Source organism: Phyllobates terribilis, unplaced genomic scaffold (assembly GCF_046119375.1).
Source record: "Phyllobates terribilis strain yellow unplaced genomic scaffold, ASM4611937v1 Scaffold_12__6_contigs__length_324123572, whole genome shotgun sequence".
In the NCBI taxonomy this organism is placed as follows: Eukaryota; Metazoa; Chordata; class Amphibia; order Anura; family Dendrobatidae; genus Phyllobates; species Phyllobates terribilis.
This window is the reverse complement of record NW_027362772.1, coordinates 260,241,472-260,264,517: the sequence shown is the minus strand read 5'-3', so window position 1 is coordinate 260,264,517 and position 23,046 is coordinate 260,241,472. Positions and strand designations below refer to the sequence as shown.

Sequence of the window (23,046 nt, the reverse complement as noted above, 5' to 3'; positions counted from 1 at the left end):
ATTAGTGTTTAGGGACCATCCATATTAAAGGTATACCTCGACGTATTTGGATGGCTTTTGCACTCCTTGATCAAAAAACGCTAACTAAGTACCTTATATTTTTAACGTTTGGAGCAGTATTGGAGTTCATGTATTCATAAGTAGCAGTGTGCTGAGTCAGCATTAGAACTACAATCCTATGTCACTGACAAAAGGAAACAAGGAAAAGAGATGAAAGCAAAGGGGACGGGAGCAGCTGGTCAGGATTTGAAGAGGAAGTAGAGCTGGGTTTGCCAGGGGGTTTTCAGTGATGTAATATTGTAATTCTAATGATGACACATGCAGGGAAAATTGACCTCCTGTTTCTACATATAGCTTAGAAGGATTCAGCTAGTCAGTTATTAATCACGTGATGTCTTAGATCTAATGGAAAAGAGAAGAATTAACTGGGTAGAAAGGCAAAATGAGAAATTGTAAGTACACAGTGCTGTATAATATGATGAATGCAATATATTAAGAGGATAAAAACTGTGATGGGAGGAGGAAGGACACCTCCAGCATTGAGTATTTTAGTGGAAAACAACACTTTACTGTCACAACGAAATATCAATTCAGTTGCCTTCCATCGCTCAACTCTTTTCTTCCTCCTTTATCCCCCCTATTAACACACATGGGTTCATTTTTTTTGTTTCCTACAGCAAATTTAAATTTTCCACCATGAATCTGAGGTTTATATTTGGAACACAGTCATAATTTTTCAGACTAGGTGGTCTTTTGTTGCATACAAATCACACATCTGAAGCTGCTAATTTCTATCAGCACCTGCCGTAAAAGATGAGAAAATGATCTAAAATCAGATTTCACACAGAAAATTCATCAAATATTGGCTTTGCCAGTCGGGGATAGATCGAGAGATGCCCTGAACATAATTAGGACGTCAAAAGCTAAATTTTTCCTTTCCATCTTTTATTCAGCTGGTCCCTTATCTGCACAGTAGGCACCAGGGCAAGATAATGGCAAGAAGCATCTCTCATTATAAATAATACCAGCAGAACTATGTCGAAACTACATAACCCCCTTTTTTTGTGTTATTACATTCTATAGTTTTCTGCGGATTACACCTTTTCTGCTGGGAAAAAAAGCAGCAATTGAAGCCCATAAGTTAATGACACTATAAATAAGGCATTACCGTCCTCATAAAGGGCTCAGCCAGCTCGGGGCGTACTATCTTGTCACATAATACAAAACCTCAATTAGTGTCTCCATTTTCCCTTAATTCAGCTGCCCAGAGAGAAGTTTTAATCTAGTTCCGATCTCTTAAATTGATTTAAGTAGAATTTTTTTCTGAAAGGAAAAAAAGAAAAGAACTTTTTCATTTTAAAGAGACTTAGTAAAAAAATGTTTGATACATTAGAGAGATGAACTGGCTGAAAGTAATGAAGACAAATAGAAAGAATTGTACTTTAAGACACATCATTTGATGAAAGGCGTCTCATTGTGCCACTAGATGGCCCCGTATTTCTGCTATGGCAACTTGAATTAAAATGGATTTGTCACCAGATTTCACAATATGAACCACATAGAATAATAAATAGAGCGCTTAGAGCTGATGGGGCAGGTGTAATTACCCTAAAAATCTATTTCAGTATAGCTGTATAATAATTTTGAAAGTTTAGATAAAACTCCACCCACCTACCCTGATTCTCAACTCCTCAGTGACCTCCTCCCAGCTGCCGAATCTCCATTTGCCTAACTTGATTAACAGCTCCTTAGTGTCCTTTCAGCAGAATCATATCTTATTAACACCTCTTAAAGTACCCCCTGACTGCTGCTAATACTCTTCTTACCAGTTCTGTGTGTCAGCTTATGATTGTTCTGCCTCCCTGCAGCTGAACCTCTGCATATTTAGCCTGATTAATAACTCTTCAGTGTGCGTTTTCCCTGGTGCTGAGAAATCTCTGCTTACCTATCTTGGGTGACAGCTTCTCATTGACCCTCCTGTCTTCTGCTTCTGAATCTCTGATTACCTAGCCTGAATGACAATTCCTCAGTGTCCCTACTCCCTGGTCAGGGAAATCTCTGCTTACCTATCTTGGGTGACAGCTCCTCATTGACCCTCCTGTCTTCTACTTCTAAATCTCTGATTACCTAGCCTGAATGACAATTAATCAGTGTCCCTCCTCCCTGGTGCTGAGAAATCTCTTACTTATTTTGGTTGACAGCTCCTCATTGACCCTCCTTTCTGCTGCTACTGAATCTCTGCTTACCTAGCCTAACTGGCAATTCCTCAGTGTCCCTCCTCCCTGGTGCTGAGAAATCTCTGCTTACTTATTTTGGTTGACAGCTCCTCATTGACCCTTCTTTCTGCTGCTACTGAATCTCTGCTTACCTAGCCTAACTGACAATTCCTCAGTGTCCCTCCTTCCTGGTGCTGAGGAATCTTTGCTTACCTATCCTGGTTGATAGCTCCTCATTGACCCTCCTTTCTTCTACTACTGAATCTCCACTTATCTAGCCTGAATGACAATTCCTCAGTGTACTTCCTCCATGCTGCTGAGGAATCTTTGCTTACCTATCCTGGTTGATAGCTCCTCATTGACCCTCCTTTCTTATGCTACTGAATCTCTGCTTACATAGCCTGAATGACAATTCCTCAGTGTACTTCCTCCCTGCTGTGGAATCTTTGCTTACCTATCCTGGTTTACAGCTCCTCATTGACCCTCCTTTCTTCTGCTACTGAATCTCTGCTTACTTAGCCTAACTGACAATTACTCAGTGCACCTCTTCCCTGCTGCTGAGGAATCTTTGCTTGCCTATACTGGTTTACAGCTCCTCATTGACCCTCCTTTCTTCTGCTACTGAATCTCTGATTACCTAGCCTGAATGACAACTCCTCAGTGTCCCTTCTCCCTGATGCTTAGACCTCACAATGCTCGGTACAAGCTGCAGTTGTCAGTCAGGCTGGGTAGGTGGAGACTGAATACCCCTAGACTCATGGGCGCTCTCACTCTTTAGCTTTTGATGCCTGGTGGGAAAACTTACAAATAGATTATACAGCAAGTCTGACATAGATTTGCTAAGTAAGTACTCCTAATTCATCAGGTCTAATAGATCTATTTAATAATATGAACAGTTTATATTATGAAATCTGGTAAAATCTTTTTAAATTGCAATACTAGACACTGCCCAAAGAAGGGTACAAAGTCTCAATTTGAAGTGCGTCAAAATATGAAACTTTTTTCACATTTGATAAAACATTTGATAAATTCCCCCAATATTTATTTTATTTGGATCAGGGACGGACCCCACCTTTCCTTTGTACAGTGGTCACAGAAGACTGGATTAGTTTTTGTGCCATACACTATTCTTTTGGGATTACCTGCCTTCTTCACTTACAGATTTACCTGAGAACTAATGAATATATCTAGTTTTCTACATCATATCACTCACTTAGTATTCAGGGGTGACATACTATTGGTGCAAGCTGTGCAGCTGCACCGGGGCCCAAGAGGTAAAAGGGGGCCACTACCACCTCCAAACCAGGTGGAATTGTGTATTATCATGATATTGGACTGCAAAGTGCCCCGTAACAATGCTACTCAGTTGAGAGCGGGATGAGGTATCACAGGAACTGTTTCTATTTAAAAGTCCGGCTTGTTTATTTCACTCTACATAAACCACAACAGAGGAAAACTTAAATACAGCCTGTTCCTGGCACAAAGTGAAACATAAAGTAAAAAGTCCATTCAATAGTGCGGGTTCGCCTGATTGAGTTAGATTCCAGCATCTTAGTCCTTTTAATAAAGACACACATTCCTGGAGGTCTGCACACCTCCACACACAGGCCATGTGTGAGACAAATAGGTCCCATTTTACAATGTAAACTACACCCAGGGGTGGAGATATGGTGAGCAGCTGTCCAGCCCAACTCTTCAGCTGCTCACATTAAACCTGGCCCTGGTCTTAGTACTATGTGTACTAGAGCATTACTCTAGGTTTACATCACAGAGGACATCCACCTCTGTGAAACATATCTCCCATCCACAATGTGTCGGGCAACCACCTGTCACGCTGGGTGAGGGAAGGAACAAGTGTACAAAGACTGGAAGTGGGGGAAGGAAGCCCAACAACTAGGGAAAGGGGGAGTGGAGTCTCCTAGGCAGATCTGACAATTCCCTGACTCCCCTAACATCCCAAAATAGGTTCTGCAGCTATCGCCGAGCAGGAAACTTAATCTCTGACTGCCCCTAGCGATAAGCCCTAGGTGTGGGGGGGGTGAGCCCCAGTCTGTTCCCACTGCAAATAAAGACAAACAGGTAAACAAACAAGGGTATATACTTAGCTTGAGAAGACACCAGAGAGCTCACGCCAACTATCCTCCAAGGGAAACTCTAAGAAGAAACTAGCCGACTTCTAGTACTCCAGGCCTGGACAGAGGAAAATAGAGCTATCACCGGCGACTCTCTGGAGACACTGAGAGTCTTTATCTATCAAGCAAGGGGGTGTCAATTAGCAGCAGAAGGTGGAGGTCACTGCTAAGTTCTAAAGGGAGAAGAATATCACTACACTACAGAGATGAGAGGATCAAGAAGGCGTCTGCAAATCCAAGCGCAGTGACCTTCTACAGCCGGATCCAGAGCGACTGTCTGTCACACTTGATACACCTGTGACACCACCTTACAGCTCATATATTGTTCTTGCACAGGGGTTCTTTTTTTGTCAGTTCATTCACTGATCGTATTCCAGACCCTTTCAATCATAGATATTAGCATGCATGCAATCATCTTGACCGGATTACTACATAAGAAAAACGACTCTAATATAGTCAGCAATTCTATGGGTTGTTGCACCAATATACAGTCTGCACATTTCCCAGAAGCTCACAGCCCCATAAATAAAGGTCACGGGTGCGGAGCGTATCACTGTTTGATCATGCTACCAGAGAGGAACCAAAAAATTGTTCTCAACTCCTCGTTATTGAAAGCAACCTCGCCTTCATAAGTTGATATATTTAGCTATTGTGCCACAGTAAATTGTCATTTTCATGCACGCTCGTGCAGCTCATGTTTCCTATGGCGAGATTTGCCCTTGGATGAACAAAGCCTTTTCAATTTCTGCATCTGAATCAAAATACATCTGTTTGGCGCAATCTACAATGGGAATGATGTTTCTCATTCGCACTTTGTAGTGACTTGTGTATGTGTCATGTGTGCATAATCGAAGGATAAAAGGTGAAGGACAAATAATATTGGGGCAGATTATTCATAATAAACACAATATAAACCTAATAACTTATTTTACAATAACACCTTGATGGAAGAGGCCAAACGTTGCCAACTCTTCCAGAATGTCCAGGTAGCTCCCAGAAATACAGAAGCCCTTCTGGACTAGTGGAAGAATTGGCAAGTCTCCCGAGTGCCGCACAACCTTCTTGTCATGCAAGGTTAGGGAAGGAACAAGTGTACAATGACGATAAGAGGGGGAAGGGAGCCCAACAACTAGGGAAAGGGGGAGTGGAGACCCCTAGGCAGATCTAATATCACCCTGCCTATCCTATTGTCCCTAAATAGGTTCCGCACCTATCGCTGAGCAGGAAAACTAATCCCTGAATGTCCCCAGAGCTAGGCCCTAGGTAGGGAGGGGACGGGGCGAGCACTAGTCAGGCTCCACTGAAGCTAAAGACAACAAGGTAAACAAACAAAGGTGATACATTTAGCTTGAGTAGACACCAGAGAGAGAATGCCAACTGTTCTCCAAGGGAACCCAAGAAGAAACTAGCAGACTACTAGTGTTCCAAGTCTGCACAGAAGTACATAGAACTAGCACCAGCGACTCTCTGGAGACACTGAGAGTTTTTAACTACCAAGCAAGGGTGTGTCAATTAGTAGCAGATGGTGGAGGTCACTGATGAGTCCTAAAGGGTGAAGGATCTCACTACACTACAGAGATGAGAGGATCAAGAAGGTGTATGCAATACCAAGTGCAGTGACCTTCTACAGCCGGATCCAGAACAACTATCTGTCACATTTGATACACCCGTGACACTTCTCCACCTTTGCCGTGATGAGCCCTGATCATTCAGGGGGCATAAACAAGGTGTGTATGGAGTGTGATCTGAACAGGTGGCGCGGTCTGTGAAGAATGAGAATGTGTTATGGCAAAAATCAAATATGCAACCCAAATCAATTCTTCTGTGCAACCATTTATTTAAGTTGGCACGTACGATGTAAGATTGATTGGGCACAATTATAAGAACTGTTAAAGTTCATCTTTATAAGCAGCTATGGAGACGAAGTTGCTGCCCTGGGCATCGTTAGATAAATGAAAGAATCTCAAAACCATTGGTCCCAGCACATCCCTACAGGTCTATGTCAGACACTACCCTTCCAGGCAAGAGTTACCACTTTTCAGGTCTAAAAGTGGGATCCAAGGGATAACATTTCTTCTTGTGGAGAGTGACATGTCAAGCCTGGCATGCCAAGGTGGGGAGACTTGTAAGCCTTGCAATGCTCCTCCTGTAATTAAATATGCAAATTGTCTCTTCAGAGAGGAAGAGGACTAGAACTCTAGTGTCACCTATTGAAAGTAGCAATCCTAAAATTCAATATTGACCCTTTAACGAACCTTGCCACATGACTTAGGATAAAAGCCAAACCAGAATCTCAATTTGCAGACAATGTGTTTCCGGGTACAGCCCCTCGTCAGTGCATAGCGTGTCTGGTTTGGCTGGGTGAGAGGCGTCTGACTGGGATCCAAGGGATAACGTTTCTCCTTGTGGAGAGTGACATGTCAAGCCTGGTGTGCCAGGGTGAGGAGACAATAATTGGGGGGCCCCTTTGGAGCTTTTGCATTGGGCCTCATCAGCTTCAAGTTGTGCTACTGGGCAAATGAGTCATAAAATTAAAGAAGCACTCCTTCCATCAAAATTTTTATGCTCTTTTCCATTAGGTCTATGACACCACATGATTAAAAACTGACTAGCTGAATCCTTCTAAGCTCTATGTAGAAACAGGAGGTCAATTTCCCCTGTATTAGTCATAATTACTATAAATAACCCTGGTGGGGGGAAGAAGGAGCTGCTGGGTCAAGATTTCAAGAGGACAATGATAAATGCAAGGAAAAGAGACTTCCTGTTTCTACCTAGAGCAAAAGAGAAGAATTAGCAGGGTAGAAAGGCAAAATGAGCAATTGTACAGTACTGTACAGTGCCATATAATATGATGACTGCAATATATTAAGAGGATAAAAACTTTGATGAGAGGAGGAGGACTTCTTTAAAATCCAGGCTCAATATAGTTACCCTTTATAGTACATGTGAACAAAGTAGTAGTAAGAGTAGCAGTAGCTTCTGTTTTCTATTCGCTGGGTTTGGATGACTTGTCCAGGACTTGTAGCATTTTCATTTTGTGCAGCATAACAAAATTTACTGTAAATGACCCATAGTAGTGTCCCCATTCTGAACTCTCAGACACTCTGGCTTAATATATTTTAAGCATTGCCCTGAGCCAGAAATGTTTATCAACAGTCGAAACAAGTCCAACAGATTTTTTGCTAAAGGCTAAATAAAACCAATGACCTAAAAGTTAGTCTTTTACTGGCCATTACATGAACTGCTCTATTTAAGCTAAAAAAATATAAAGTCTAATTGTACAGTATACACATTAGGGGTACTAGCTCTCCTTAAGGAGACCAACTATATATGGAGTCCTTTGGACAATGCAACATGGGGAAAATAAGAAAATTATCTCCTGAAAGGAAAGAAAACAAACTTCCTAATGACACTTAGAGGAGGTAGCTAACTTCCCAGTGACACTTTTATAGGAGATAGCTAACGTCCTAGTGACACTTAGAGGAGGTAGTCAACTACCTAGTGATACTTGGAAGAGGTGCTAACCTCCTAGTGGTACTTGGAGGAGGTAGCTAACTTCCTAGTGACAATTGGAGGAGGTAGCTAACTTCCTAGTGACAGTTAGAGGAGGTAGCAAACTTCCTAGTGACACTTAGAAGAGGTAGCTAACTTCATAGTGACACTTAGAGGAGGTAGTTAACTTACTAGTGACATTTAGAGGAGGTAGCTAATTTTCTGGCCCATATTCTGCTGATGGATTAACATGGTAGCCCTGTATTTTTGTTTTTTGAACACCAACTCTCTAATGACTCACGTCATGTAGAGCGTTTTGTATGATTCCTCCATAAGGCAGTTTGGTTCTTCCACAAGGAATTCTGTATGTTTCCTCCATGAGGTCCATTTTATGGTACCTCTATGAGATACGTAGTATGGTTCGTCAATGAAGCATGTTGTATGGTTCTTCCAAAAAGCACTTTGCAAGGTTCCTCCAGGAAGCACTTTGTTTGGTTCCCCTAGGAGGCACTTTGATTACATTACTAGGCACTTGATATGATTTCTCCATGAGACACTTGATATGATTTCTCCATGAGACAGTTTATATTGTTCCTCCATGAGACACTTTGTATGATTCCTCTATAAGACATGTAGTATGGTTCCTCCACGAGGCACGTTGTGGGGTTCCTCCAGGAGACACTTTGTATGTTTCCTCCATAAGACATATAGTATGGTTCTTCTGTGAGGCATGTTGTATGGTTTTTGCACTAAGCAGTTTATATGATTTCTCCATGGGACATTTTATATGATTTCTACATGAGGCACGTTGTGGAGTTCCTCCACAAGGCACGTTGTATGTCATTCCTTCAAAAGACACTTTGTATGATTCCTCCACTATGCACTTTATATGGTTTCTCCATGAGATACTTTACATGGTTCCTCCTTAATACACTGTATTATTTCCTAGAAGCAGTGCTATAAAGAAGCTCTCCCTAGAATATACTTACCGATCGCCATCTTCTCTGATATCCAGTGCCGGTACGCTCCCTGTAAATCTGTGGAGCCTTGTTCTGACCCTCCATAGACTTACATTGTAAAAGCCACTTCCAGCTCACATATAGTGTAAAGTGTGATCTGGAGAGTCTGAAATGTTGTCATGTGACTCAAAAGAGGACAGAAACGGCACTGGATACCAGAGAAGACGGCAATAGGTAAATGTACAACACATTGACACTACACTGATATTTACACAGGTTTACGGGAAAAAAGCTATATATTTTTATATAAATATTGCTGAACTAATTGCTACTATTAGAAGATACTGCTGGGTCTGAATTGTTGTCACGTGACTCAGAAAAGGAGCGAAACGGCACTGGATACCCGAGAAGACGGCAATCGGTGAATATACAAAACATTGACACTACACTGATAATTACACAGGTTTAGGAAAGAAAACATATAGATTTTTATATAAATATTGCTGAACTAATTGCTACTATAAAAAGATACCTTCAGAAATTTCAATAGCATGATGGTAGGTATAATTCATTGGCTATATAGGGAACTTACAGACCAGAGGTGTAGCCCCATCATGGTCTTTATACTATAGCACTATATTCTGCTGTAGACCAAAGCAGTAAATTAACGAGGAACAGCAGGCAATCCCTACCTTGACATCAAACATATCACATTACAGAGCAGCTGCTCTTTGGCTTTTGTAGGCATCTATTTTTCAGTAATGGTAGAAGTAAGGAAGCCTCAATTAGCACTGACAATATTCCTGCTGCAAACGAGCCGAGAGCAGCATGGTTCATTGCAGATTAAAGGAGCCGGTCTGCAGGAACTTAAACTCCAGCGTTACATAGGACACAATATACCCAGCATAGGAATTCTGCCTCATTGATCTACAGACAGCAGGAACGAGAATGATACAGAATGTACTGGCTGCTGCGTAATTTACAAAAGACTTGTGGACACAACCAACAGCATCCAGGTCCTTATTACATTTCCAACTTCCGAGCTGCGAACATAGAGATAATCACTAGTATATCAGCCAAAACTTTGAAAAAAGTTCTTGACCGATCAAGGCATGGACCCAACAAGACCACAGAAGGTCCTCTGTGGTATCTGGCACCGAAATGTTAAGTCCTGCAAGTTGGGACATGGGATGTCACGCATGGTGTGGGAAAGACTAACTGGGAAGAGGGTAAGGGAGCCCAGACACTAGGGAAAGGGAGAAGTGGAGACCTCCTAGGCTGATCTGATATCACCATGTCTCCCCTATCGTCCCTATATTGGTTCCTCACCAAGCGCCGCACAGGAACCTAAAACCCTGTATTTCCCTAGAGCTGGGCCCTGGCTAGGTAAGGGGGAGGTGAGCACTAGTCAGTCCCCACTAACAACTAAAGATAATTAGGTAGACAGACATGGGGGAAAGTAATTTAGCTTGAGCCGACTTCAGAGAGATTACATATGTAGCACCCTGAGGATTCGGCTGCTACAGGGGTATTGCACCTCAAGCCAGAGGTGTGATATTCCACTCCCGGGTAAGGATGGAGTGTGGAACTGAGCTCAGTTAGCTGCATACACTACATACATCCCATTTCCGAGGGACAGATCGACAGTACTCCCACCAGTTTATGTGCAGGTACGACAGTGTCTGTCCCTGGCTGGAGTGGGAGGGGGGTGGAACATCCCAGTAGTGTAGGGGCAGATAGGGGGAGCAGTCTGGGTAAGGCTAGGAGCTCATTGGGTGCTGGTCACCTGAGCTCACACATAGAGGGAGTATATAAGGTGGGAACCATCTTAGATCAGGGTCAGTCTTCTGTAGAGAGTCGGTCGGTCAGTCAGTCAGTCTTCTGTAGAGAGTCAGTCAGTCCTGAGAGAGGTCCAGGAGCGCCTGCAGAGAGAAGAGAGAGAGGAGAAGAGAAGGACCCAGAGGGGGAGAAGAAGGAACCCCAAGAACCCAGAATTAGACCAGAAGGGTGAAGGGTTGGCACGCAAGGGAACCGGATCCCAAATTAGTGGAGGAGAGAAACAACCCTCGGCTAAGAACCGGAGGCTGCGACATTGCATGTGGAGCAGCCCCTCACCAAGTCCACAAGGAAGGCACACCAGGTATAGGGTCAGGGAACCCCGAAGAGGTGCACCCAATAGGAGACCCGAGGGAGCCGGACATGAGTGGACCCCTGGTGAGAAAGGCCAGTAGAGAGGACAGTCAGAAAGGGAGCTCAGGACCACGCTCCAGAATTGCTTGGGGGTTGGCCGAGTCCAGGACCTGGTGGACGCAGCACGGCTCGGGCGGTCACTCAAGGCCAGAGTGACCAACAGAACAGCAGTAAGTAAAAACCCTGAACTGCACAGCCCGACTCTGAGTCTTCTTACCATCCACACTGCACCACCACTACCACCATCCTCTACACCTGACCCCCTGAGGCTATACCCCTCCCGTTGGGGGTTATACTATCACAGCTGCACACATACCACCAGCCTCAGCGGACCCTGCTGCAGCGGCGGCCTTTTGACCGCAAATCAACGGGTGGCGTAGTCGACACTAAGAACACTAACAACATCTGTAAAGACTGCCACACACGGAGTTTGACACCCTGGGCACGGACCGGGTCACCGCCACTCGAAGACTACAACCCCCATCTGATCCGGCTCCGGGTATCCCCCAAACAACACTGGCCCAGGGGGCGCGTCAACTTTGGCGTAGTCGGCAGGATAACGTGCCCGCAACAACCGGGTACTGCGTGCCTGAAGAAAAGTTCACCGTTACCTCAAAAAGAAGTCTCCCGCCGGTTCCGGAGGGTCCCTGCCAACGGACCCCATCACAGGTCGTTTCCCGCCGGTTGTCCGCCATTTGCAGCTTTTTCCCGCCATCCATGGAGTTTCCCGCCACTGGGAGACGATTCCCGCCATTTCCAAAGATTTCCCGCCTTGGAAGAGCGGACGCCATTATGGGCGTGCCAGAGGGTGGCAAAAGGCCACCTCCCATCGTGGGCCAGGTCGAAGAATGGCGCCAAAAGCGGAAACCGCGCCCACCAACAGAGACTGTGATGCTGGAAGTGTCCATCAGCGTGAGAGAACTGCCCCTGGAACTGACAATCACTAAGTTGCCCCGGGACCACCCTCAATGTGGGCGGAGAGAGAACAAAGGAGCGAAGATGGGTGCAGCCTGGAGGAGTCTGGAGAGAGCGCACCCGGAGACAAGAAGTCTGGAGAGGAGTCCAGAGAAAGCGTACCCGGAGATGGAGGGAGAGACAGGCAGCACCGACCCAGTGGTCAGGAGCCTGCTGCAAGCAACAACCCCACTAGGCTTAGTGGAGATCCTAGCACAGCTCCCCCGAGACCGGGAGTGTGCACAGACCGCGCTGGAGGGCCTCGCACGGAGGTTGGCCCAGGTGCAGCAAGACACGCTGACGGAGTGGAGCCGTGAGATGGCCCAGCAGACCGGAACCCGTCAGCGGAGCACGCCACCCGAGACGAGGAGACCGACCGCCTCTGAGGATGGCGCAGGAGGAATGAAGGCAGGAGACGGCGCCGAGAAGGGAGCTGAACGGACGGAGGCAGGTAAAGGGGACGTCTCTACCCCGAGCCGAGAAACCGTGTACCTGCCCCAGCTCCCCGTCGCAGAGCCCGAAATTCCCCCTGCCATGCCCGTCGCTGCATCGTCACCGTGCCAGACTAGACCTCAAGCAGGAGCCGCGGCCGCGACCCCTGTGACGTCACGCGCCTCAACCCTGAGCGCGGCGAAGCAGGAAATACCACCGGCCTGGTCGCAAGGTCTAGTACCTCCGGGCGCCGCAATTCCAACAGCGCCCCCTACCTCCGCGGAGCCACCGGCCTGGTCGCAGGGCCGAGTACCCCCGGGCGCCGCTGTCCTTACGGTGCCCTTTACCTTTAGGGTGCCCCAAGCCTGGTCGCAAGGCCTGGTCGACCCGGGCGCCGCTACCATCAACGCGCCCTCAACATCTCGAGTGCCGCACCTGGGCGAAGATCTATTTGCCCAGCACACGTGCCCGGATGGGCAGCCCTTTGTATGGCCCCAGGAGTACTACCAACTGGAACTCCAAAGAGCAAGGCCCCTGTGCGAGCCCCTGATTCCGGCTCCGAAGCCCGTCAGGAGAACCCCGCTCCCGCTAGAAGAAGCACAATTCGAGTGGGACCCCACCGGAGGAGACCTCATGGGGTTCACTCAAGAAACGCGGGCAGCCGCAGCAGAGCGAGTGGAGTGCTGCCGCCAGCAGTTGGCAGCCTTCGAGCAAGAGCGGAAAGAGAGGCGGATCCGTGAGCAGCGGCTGCAGGAACAGAGCGCAGGGCAGAAGAGCCGGACCAGGAGGAACCCCCGTGCAGCTCATGGTCCCCGTACCACCGGGACTGTGATTAAATTCAACCTGCAGCATGGGTGGGGCTTCATAAGAGACCATCATACCCCCGGCGACGTCTTTGTAACCCGCAGAGACGTAGAAAGCCATCTGCCGGAGGGACACAGAGGTCGTGACCTGTACGTAGGGGACGAGGTCACGTTCACCCGGCACAAGTGTGCCAAAGGACCCTACGCCCTCCATGTACATCGCCTGACGGAGGAGGAGCTGCGGTGTGAGGAGGAGCAAGAGGACCCGGACGGGTCTGAAGACAAAGAAGGAGCAGGAGGACGCCGTCATTAAAGTACGGTAAAGAGACTGTAAATAGTTACCCGTCAGGGTATAAGAACTGTTAAAATATAGTCCCCGTTGGGACCAGCAAATTGAACTGAAACCCGTGTGTCCCTATTCCCACTGACCGAGGACTGAGAGCGGTCATTCCTTTCCTAATACTTGGCCGAGGACTGAGAGCGGCCATATTCCCCCTTGTATATAGTTGCGCTTTTTAAGGCGCCCCCTACCGGTTTTATAGGAAACTGTTGTTTTTCTACCAGAGACTGTGGCACTTTACCCGGTCACGAGTCGCACCGTGGCCGGAGGAACAAAAAAAAAGTTTATGCTGCTGATATATATATATAATGCTTTATATGTTTATGTTGTTATGAAAATTTGTATGTTTATGGATGTTTTAGTCTCTTACAGCCCGAGGACGTGCTGTGATTTACCAGGGGGGAATGTAGCACCCTGAGGATTCGGCTGCTACAGGGGTATTGCACCTCAAGCCAGAGGTGTGATATTCCACTCCCGGGTAAGGATGGAGTGTGGAACTGAGCTCAGTTAGCTGCATACACTACATACATCCCATTTCCGAGGGACAGATCGACAGTACTCCCACCAGTTTATGTGCAGGTACGACAGTGTCTGTCCCTGGCTGGAGTGGGAGGGGGGTGGAACATCCCAGTAGTGTAGGGGCAGATAGGGGGAGCAGTCTGGGTAAGGCTAGGAGCTCATTGGGTGCTGGTCACCTGAGCTCACACATAGAGGGAGTATATAAGGTGGGAACCATCTTAGATCAGGGTCAGTCTTCTGTAGAGAGTCGGTTGGTCAGTCAGTCAGTCTTCTGTAGAGAGTCAGTCAGTCCTGAGAGAGGTCCAGGAGTGCCTGCAGAGAGAAGAGAGAGAGGAGAAGAGAAGGACCCAGAGGGGGAGAAGAAGGAACCCCAAGAACCCAGAATTAGACCAGAAGGGTGAAGGGTTGGCACGCAAGGGAACCGGATCCCAAATTAGTGGAGGAGAGAAACAACCCTCGGCTAAGAACCGGAGGCTGCGACATTGCATGTGGAGCAGCCCCTCACCAAGTCCACAAGGAAGGCACACCAGGTATAGGGTCAGGGAACCCCGAAGAGGTGCACCCAATAGGAGACCCGAGGGAGCCGGACATGAGTGGACCCCTGGTGAGAAAGGCCAGTAGAGAGGACAGTCAGAAAGGGAGCTCAGGACCACGCTCCAGAATTGCTTGGGGGTTGGCCGAGTCCAGGACCTGGTGGACGCAGCACGGCTCGGGCGGTCACTCAAGGCCAGAGTGACCAACAGAACAGCAGTAAGTAAAAACCCTGAACTGCACAGCCCGACTCTGAGTCTTCTTACCATCCACACTGCACCACCACTACCACCATCCTCTACACCTGACCCCCTGAGGCTATACCCCTCCCGTTGGGGGTTATACTATCACAGCTGCACACATACCACCAGCCTCAGCGGACCCTGCTGCAGCGGCGGCTTTTTGACCGCAAATCAACGGGTGGCGTAGTCGACACTAAGAACACTAACAACATCTGTAAAGACTGCCACACACGGAGTTTGACACCCTGGGCACGGACCGGGTCACCGCCACTCGGAGACTACAACCCCCATCTGATCCGGCTCCGGGTATCCCCCAAACAACACTGGCCCAGGGGGCGCGTCACATACACATCCTCTTAGCACCAGAGAGGAAGTAAGCAGACTGTACTAGCTCCAAGCCTTCACAAGGGTACATGTGAATATCACCGACCATCCCTATTGCAAATTGAAAGTATTTAAACCCTCAGGCCAGGGTGTTAATCAGCAAAAGGGAGGTAGCCGCTGGGTCCTTGAGTGAGACAGATCTAAGAAGGAGTCTGTAATGCCAAACAAAGAGATGTCATGCAATCAACTGCAGGGCGACTGTCTGTCACATCTGACACACCCGTGACATGAGACCTCCATGGCTCGGACTTGTTTTTCCAGCACAGATACTCATTTGGATTAATATTTAGGAAATTAGTAAAATAAATAAATAAATAATTCCCATTACTCTGGAACTGTAAGGCAAATGAAAAAAAAATATCCAGGGGAGGAGCAGGAATAAAGTAATATGGTGTCATTCAAAAATACAAACCCTCATACAGCTAAAAAAACAAGCCCTCATGCGGCTGTGTCAATGGAAACATAAAAAAAAAGTTATGGCTCTTGAAAGGAAAAATGCAAACAAAAAAATGAGAAATTGACTGTGAAAGCAAGTGGCTAAGGAGACTGAGGAACACAGGGGTGTGGGATGTATTCATAAAGAGCAATGTATATATGACGGCCATTTAGCAGAACACATAAATGGATGAATATTTTTGCAAATGGTTTTATTTAGTAAATAAAACAGAATTAATGCATTTAAGTGTTCCGGCATTTCAGTTTCACACATCAATCAACATAAATGTTAGTTAAAGAGTCCCTGCTATTTCGGCGCCCCCAGGCAAATGGAAATGTATACTGGGATTATTAGGGTTATTGCAAAGTCAGCTGTGCAAAAAGAAGAGCTAATATTAATTATGAGCGCAGCAATAATCCCTACGGAGCGATATCTAAAAATGAACTAAGGAGAAACTGCAAGCAACCATCCATTCATACCGTCCGACCTCTTCTATTGCCACCTGCGATGGATCCTGCCCTTCTTCATTCTAGATATGTGACCTACAGACAGTAACACGTTACACAGAGAAGATCACAGCTTGATTTCTCTCATATGGAAATAGGCAAATATTCATCCTTGCGTAATGAGTTTTACTCCTCTCCAGCAGAGACGAGAGAATATATTATATCTTCAGTTCTATTAAAAAAAAAAATGAAAAACAGAATATTCTTCCCACACCTTTGGAAATGTTCTGTTAGAAGTTCAGGCCACTTAAAATGGACCTGAATTCTACCCAGAATATAAAGATTTGTAAAATATTTAAAGCGGCTGGATCTCCTGTCAATTCTATGTGTTACTCACCTGTCCCGGGTATCCTGGGCTCCGTTTCCTTCCCCTGGGTCCAGTGCCCTCTGTTGTGCTCCACGTCATGTTTTGCAACTTTCCAGGCGTGGATCAATGACATCATCTCCTTAGACCTATTTAAGGCCCATTAAGACACACACTTGTGTCTTGGGATTGAGACTCCAGAGTCCTACGTTTGGTGTGCTCCACCATCTGTGCTTATTGTGGTTTTACTTCCATTCATCTCTGCTGGATTCCATTTCATCTGTCCTACTGATTCTGTGACTGCTGTCTGTCCAAGTCCTCATGGTTCCAGGTATCCTCAAGAAAGTTGCACCAACACCCGGGTACGTGTGACCATCCGGACCTGAGGCTTAGTGAATTCACCTCACCAGGTGAGCATAACACTATGTAATGGATTCTGTTTGAGACTTTGGAATATGAAATTGTAAAAGCTTCCATTCATAGATGTACCATAGAGATACATTGAATGCCATGGAGTTGTCCTCTTAGCCAGAGGTGGCACTATAAGGTGTGTAGAGGTAGCAGTCATCATAAATTCCTGTAGCTTTTGGGAAGGATGGAAAAGCCCCTTTGATATATATAAAGACAGTAATGTCATAAATGTCACATTGCATGTGGAGGAAAGGGGTCTTGTTCCATATTTTCATCTGTCTTCAGCTTAGTGTCTCCAATACTTGCCAACTTTCAATTTTGGTTTTCAGGGAGACATACGTGTGGTGTAGAAATCACTCTGTCAAAAGTTCTTCCATTAGCCATGCCATATGTGAAGAACATCCCTCTCCTTGCTAATTTGTCGCCCCTCCATGTTACTTTTTTTCCCTTGAAATGTGCAATTAGACACTGGGGCTCTACAATATGGATCAAGCAGAGAAAGCTTTCCAGAAGCACTTGTTTCTCGGGGGATTAGGCTGTATCCAAGTGATTTGCCAACTTTTTGTGGAGTCTGAGAAGTTTCTCCTATTTGAAGAAGCCTCCCATCATTCTGGGAGAGTTGATATGTTTTATTCTCATTGATTTTCTCAAGTTACCTTTTCTGCAATCACTAAAGTAGCAATGGAGAAAGCGAAGAAGCAGCTCGAGGGTCAAAAGATCAGAAGTGGGTGGTGTATCAACATTTTGATACATGAATTTGGAACTTCCGATTTGTGCAGCATATGATAGAAGTTGCAGCTATTTTTCTCGAACCTGTCTTTTTTGCTCTTTAACTGCAGAACAAGTAAGAATATTAGATACATTTTTGTATGCAGATTTGACAGCTTTAAATATGACAGAGGAAATATGCTGTCAATCCTGTATAACAGCACCCTGGTGTGTGCCAAGAACATCAAATCAGCAACTGTCTATCTGTATCTGTGACAACAGCTGACGGAAACTTGTATAATTATCTCATAATCCCTGACCCCAGGGCTACAATAGGAGGGATATCCAAATGCGAAAAAACTGCATCTGTGCACGCTCTATATCTTTCTCTTAGCCCTTTTCCACAAAAAAAAACACTAAATGTAGCAATACGAGTCACATGACCATTTTCTGAAATGTACTTTCTACACAACGTCTTATTTGATAGATCTGATAAGTAGATTTTATTTAAAAATTATGTCATCTTTCCTCAAAAAAACCATTGCAAAGTCCTTGCAACTAGGTTTCGCCTTTTCTTTCACTGTCTGTTGTAAAGTCTAATCCTTCTCTAGCAGCCGAACAACATATGGGTGAGATCTGACCTTTATTTTTTTCCACTGGCTATACTGTTCACCTTGTTCATTTATACGATCCCATTTTATCCATTTGTTTTTCGCAGTTTGTGTTCTATGAGCGCAGTTCTTTTAATGGTAATTATTAAAAGTTAGGTTTTAACATATCCATATTCCTTGCTCTCCTGCTTTTTTGGCAAATAATTTAGAGAGTTTATTGACTCCGCCAATATTGGTTAGTGTTATCTGCTGGACTGTAAAGGGCAGGAAGTTCCAGCACATAGAGTACTGGTAGAACACTGACGATGATTGGTTAGGGCTATCTGCAGGACTGTAAAGGGCAGGAAGTTCCAGCACATATAGTATTGGTAAAACACTGACGATGATTGGCTAGGGCTATCTGCAAGACTTGTAAAGGGCAGGGAGTTCCAGCACATAGAGTACTGGTAGAACACTGTTGATGATTGGTTAGGGCTATCTGCAGGACTATAAAGGGAAGGAAGTTCCAGCACATAGAGTACTGGTTGAACACTGACTCAAAAAGAATGTGGGACAAGTTACAGAGAATGAGAATTGAGACAGTTCCTGGACATATTAGACTGACGTGTGCATCAAAAGCAGTTTTCACTTTTTTGGGGGAAAAAAAATGAATGAAGACTATATTTTCCACAGGATTTATGTGAAAGGATAAGTGTGTTTTAAATTCTAAATTAATCTTGTATTTCTATAGATATCTATATATACAGGCAGAAGGTAAAGAAGCCGGGTCTGTAATTTAACACCGTAATATTTCACGGATACAGTTACACCCCATTGTCATAACTCATCTCTGTCACTCAGAATCAGTAACGTATCAGTTTCAGCTCTGCTATATCTGTTGGGAATACAATTGTCACATTATGCTGCAAATCGCATACATTTTGGTCCCTTCTCCTCTTATAATCTGCTTTTGCCACCAGAGATCCACATAGGCAGAAGAATACAGAAAGACAATAGGAAAAGACAATAACCTGGAGGCATATTATGGAGTATTGGAGGAGACTGCAATGCAGGGAAGAAATAAAAACATTTATGAAATATATATAAGTGCCATAAAGATGTAGTGCCGACATGTGGAGCTTTTTCTTCTATGTCCCCTGGTTTCTCATGATAACAGGACAGTGCCATGCTGGCTAGTGCCAATTCACTCACTTCTTGGCTAAAAAAGAAGCTATAGTATAATAAATATTATGTTTTCTTTATAATTAGTTTATTTGCGTTACTGAACATCGAGGACGGGACTGAATCATTCTGGAACTTGATGTTGCCTTGAACTTTAGATCTAAGCGTCTCCGAGCGGCTTGGAGCCGGCACAAGTAGTGCACAGCGAAGATACAGCGTCTCTGGCATTGCATAACACCGAGCCATGAATGATGCATCGTAATACAGTCTATGCCTAATCCAAGAAGCATCATCCTCCCGCGGTCGGAAAAGAAATGCAAGTTCAAGTGTAGAGCAGTAGACATCTCCATATAATGTCAGTGTGCGGGCCGTGCTTCTGGGCGCCTCTTACTTAGCTGGCAGAAGCTGAACACTATCTCTGGAGTTACTTCCAACAATAAATGTCATTTTAATTTATTTATTTTTTCCATAAACCACATGAAAATAAGAAACTTTGTAATATGTCTTAGGCCACGGCCTCAGTATTCGGTCAGTATTTTTTCTCAGGAGTGGGTGATAAATGCAGAATTGAGACTTGTTTCTATTATAACTTTTCTCTGATTGTTTCTCACTTGCTTTTGGCTCCCACTGCTGAGAAAAAATACTGACCCAATACTGATAGTGGGGCCGTGGCCTCAGACTGATCATTTATTCTCAAAATTCTCAATTCACAGGTAAAATCAGTTTTCAGTGAATACAGATTTACCCATTACTGAGATAGGAGATGGCAGTTGGTGCTCATAAAGTTCTATGGAGAATTGTAAGTGTCATTACAAGGAAACTTGCAGCAGAATGGCTGTCTCTGCCTCCAGCTCCTCCCTCCTTGTCTCCAAAGAATCTTTAAAGCACCAACTGCCATCTCCTATCTCAGTAGAATGTCTGTATCTGCCTCTAGGTCCTCTTCCTCTATAGAATCTTAAAAGCACCAATTGTCATCTCCTATCTCAGTAAATGTCTGTCTCTGCCTGTAGCTCCTCCATAGAATCTTAGTAGCATCAACTGTCATCTCCTATCTCAGAATAATGTCTGTATCTGACTCAAGCTCCTACTCCTGCATGGAATGTTAAAAGCACCAACTGCCATCTCCTATCTCAGAAGAATGTCTGTATTTGCCTCTAGCTCCTCCTCCATAGAATCTTAAAAGCACCAACTGTCATCTCCTATCTCAGTGAAGGCAAAATCAGTCTTCACTGAACAAAGATTTTACCCCTGAATGGAGAGTGAAATATCCATCCAGGAGGTGAAAGAAGCAGAATTCTCTGATAATATATATGACAAAGTTGCTTATTTTCATGTGTACTGTGGATTTATGAAATACTAGTTAAAACAATGATTACTCTTGTTATGTTTAATGTTTTCTATCTTGCTAGATTATCATTTACACAATTTATATCGATACGTCTAGCTTTAATATGTCTGTGTTTTTGTATGCTCAGTTTCTGCTGTTCATGAAAGTAACTGACTGGGATATTGGTTTCCTATTCAGCTTTCCTGACTGTTGAAATGTGGTATGAGCCAAGAAGTCTGTGAGGTTACAAGCTTACATTTCCTCTTTGTGGTAATGCTCATCGGGCCTCATTACAATGAGGACGGTGCTGCATGGGGGATGTAGTGTTAAATCACCGATTGCCACTCGTACAGGCAATAAATGCAGCTTGACTCCTACCCCATTACTACTTGCATTTCTTGTTCAAATATACAATTGCTAGATCTCATCAGTGCACTTATCTGTTACATTACATTTAATGATCCGGGCCTAATTCTTTGCACTGATTTCATATTATATCCATAGAAATGAGTTAGGAAAACACACAACGATCCATCTGCCCCGAGTTCAACCATAATAATGAAAACAAGACATCAACTCATCTATGTTTTCCATAATTTCGACAAAATGGAAACAAGCAAATCATCCCCAGTGAACGCAGTGTTGAGACGTCGCCTTCTTACGCTCCGCTAAGTACAGCAAACAGTAGGTGCTCTGTACAGAATTACATGGAGGATTTCCCTCTTTCCGGCTCACCATATGGTTTTCTTAATAACTTTTTAACTTCTTTTTTTTTTTTTATTTAAATATGCACATAATAATAAATTCTTATTAAAATGTATTTTCTCAAAATTAAATTAAAGTTTTTTTTTTAACATTATACATTTATGTTTTTTTTCGCAGGATAATTCATTGCTATATTATCTGTTAGGATCCGTACCATGTAAACTCAACAAGCCAATAAAACTAAGGTGTACGGAACTTTGTGTAAGACCATTGCCTCTCAACTGTGGTCTCAATACTTAACCATGTAGCTGTGCTCAATCAGTTCACTTAAAGGGATTGTCCTGACTTGGGGTTCAAGTCTGCTGCCACTCTATGTTACCGTAGTCCTGTGAATGCTCATAGTGCGAACAGTGCATGCTGTCAGGATTTTCCTGTACTGGCGCCGGGACCGCAAGAATGTGATTAGCATACATGCGGTCACATGCCGACTAGACATGTTCGTTCTCACTCAATACAAGTGAATTGTGCGAGGCCGGACTCGTCTAGTTGGATTGTGACCGGAAGTCTGCAAATCGCATCAATGCAGTCACACACGCCAGAATCCTGACAGTGCTCACTGTGCGTGCTGTGAGGATTCACAAGTCTGCAGTCATCTAGAATGACTGCAGACTTGAGCTCCAAGCCTGGACAACCCCTTTAAAATTGGTAGGATTTCTGGGGATAGAGCATGCATTGAAGGTATAATTGCCAACTCGATTTTCTGGAAGAAGTCCCAAAACATTTTCCTTTTTCCGGTGTACCGGGCCAATGGGGAAGAGTTTACACAAATCTTGCCGATAAATGACGACAGAAAATGGAAGAAGCAGTGCGCTGGTGGTGGTCACTTTACTGATTTTAGTCTACATTATTAATTATAATTTTCTAGTTATCAATTTAATCGAATAACCTAATGGTCCGTAGCTCCAAAGAACAATCTAGATTGGGACATCTGGAGTATCAAGGTAACTAACATGTCCATGGGGTGATAGTGGGACAACGAAAAGAAACAACCATGTTACAATACATCTAGTTCTATGACAAACATCATTGTGGTTCCACAATAGAAAACATATTGGCATTTTTAGTTTGGTTGTGCCTGGCCTCGTTAAAAAAAAAATAACACTAGAATTTTTTTTTTTAAACCGAGTACCTCCTCTATTTACCACGGCTCCTCTGATTCTGGAACAGTTTTTCTATTTCTTCTGTGCTCCTCCGTTCCAAAGTTATGGCACCCTGTAATAACGATGCAAATTTCCCTTCGACCAACACATATATACACATATAATCTCCAGTCCTAATAAAACCTCATCTGTTGCTCTCTTTTTGACTGCTCCTCACAGTCTTTTCCAAGATTTCTCCTGTGCTTCTCCCATACTCTGGAATTTGCTACCCCATCCAGTCAAACTCTCCCCCAACTGTAAAACCTTCAAAATTCATTAAAAAAAAATCCCACTGTCATATGAGCTGTTTCTACCCTCACTTTCTATCTCCTTTCCTTATCGATTGTAAGACATAAAGGAGTTTTGAGGTTTTGGAAAAACCCTATCCCATGGCGGCAGTTTGTTTTTGAGTGGCTTGTGCCATCAACCTGGATAGAGCTGCTGAGCTCACTGATTGGCTGCAGCGCTATCGATGTGACATCTG

The 23,046-nt window shown here is 44.6% G+C and overlaps 1 protein-coding gene across 12 annotated transcripts in view; it reads right to left on the bottom strand.

The window, feature by feature from the left end:
• PLCH2 (phospholipase C eta 2) overlaps window positions 1-23,046 on the bottom strand; it is an 816,520-nt gene that overhangs the window by 520,629 nt on the left and 272,845 nt on the right. The gene's annotated exons all lie outside the window — the stretch shown is intronic.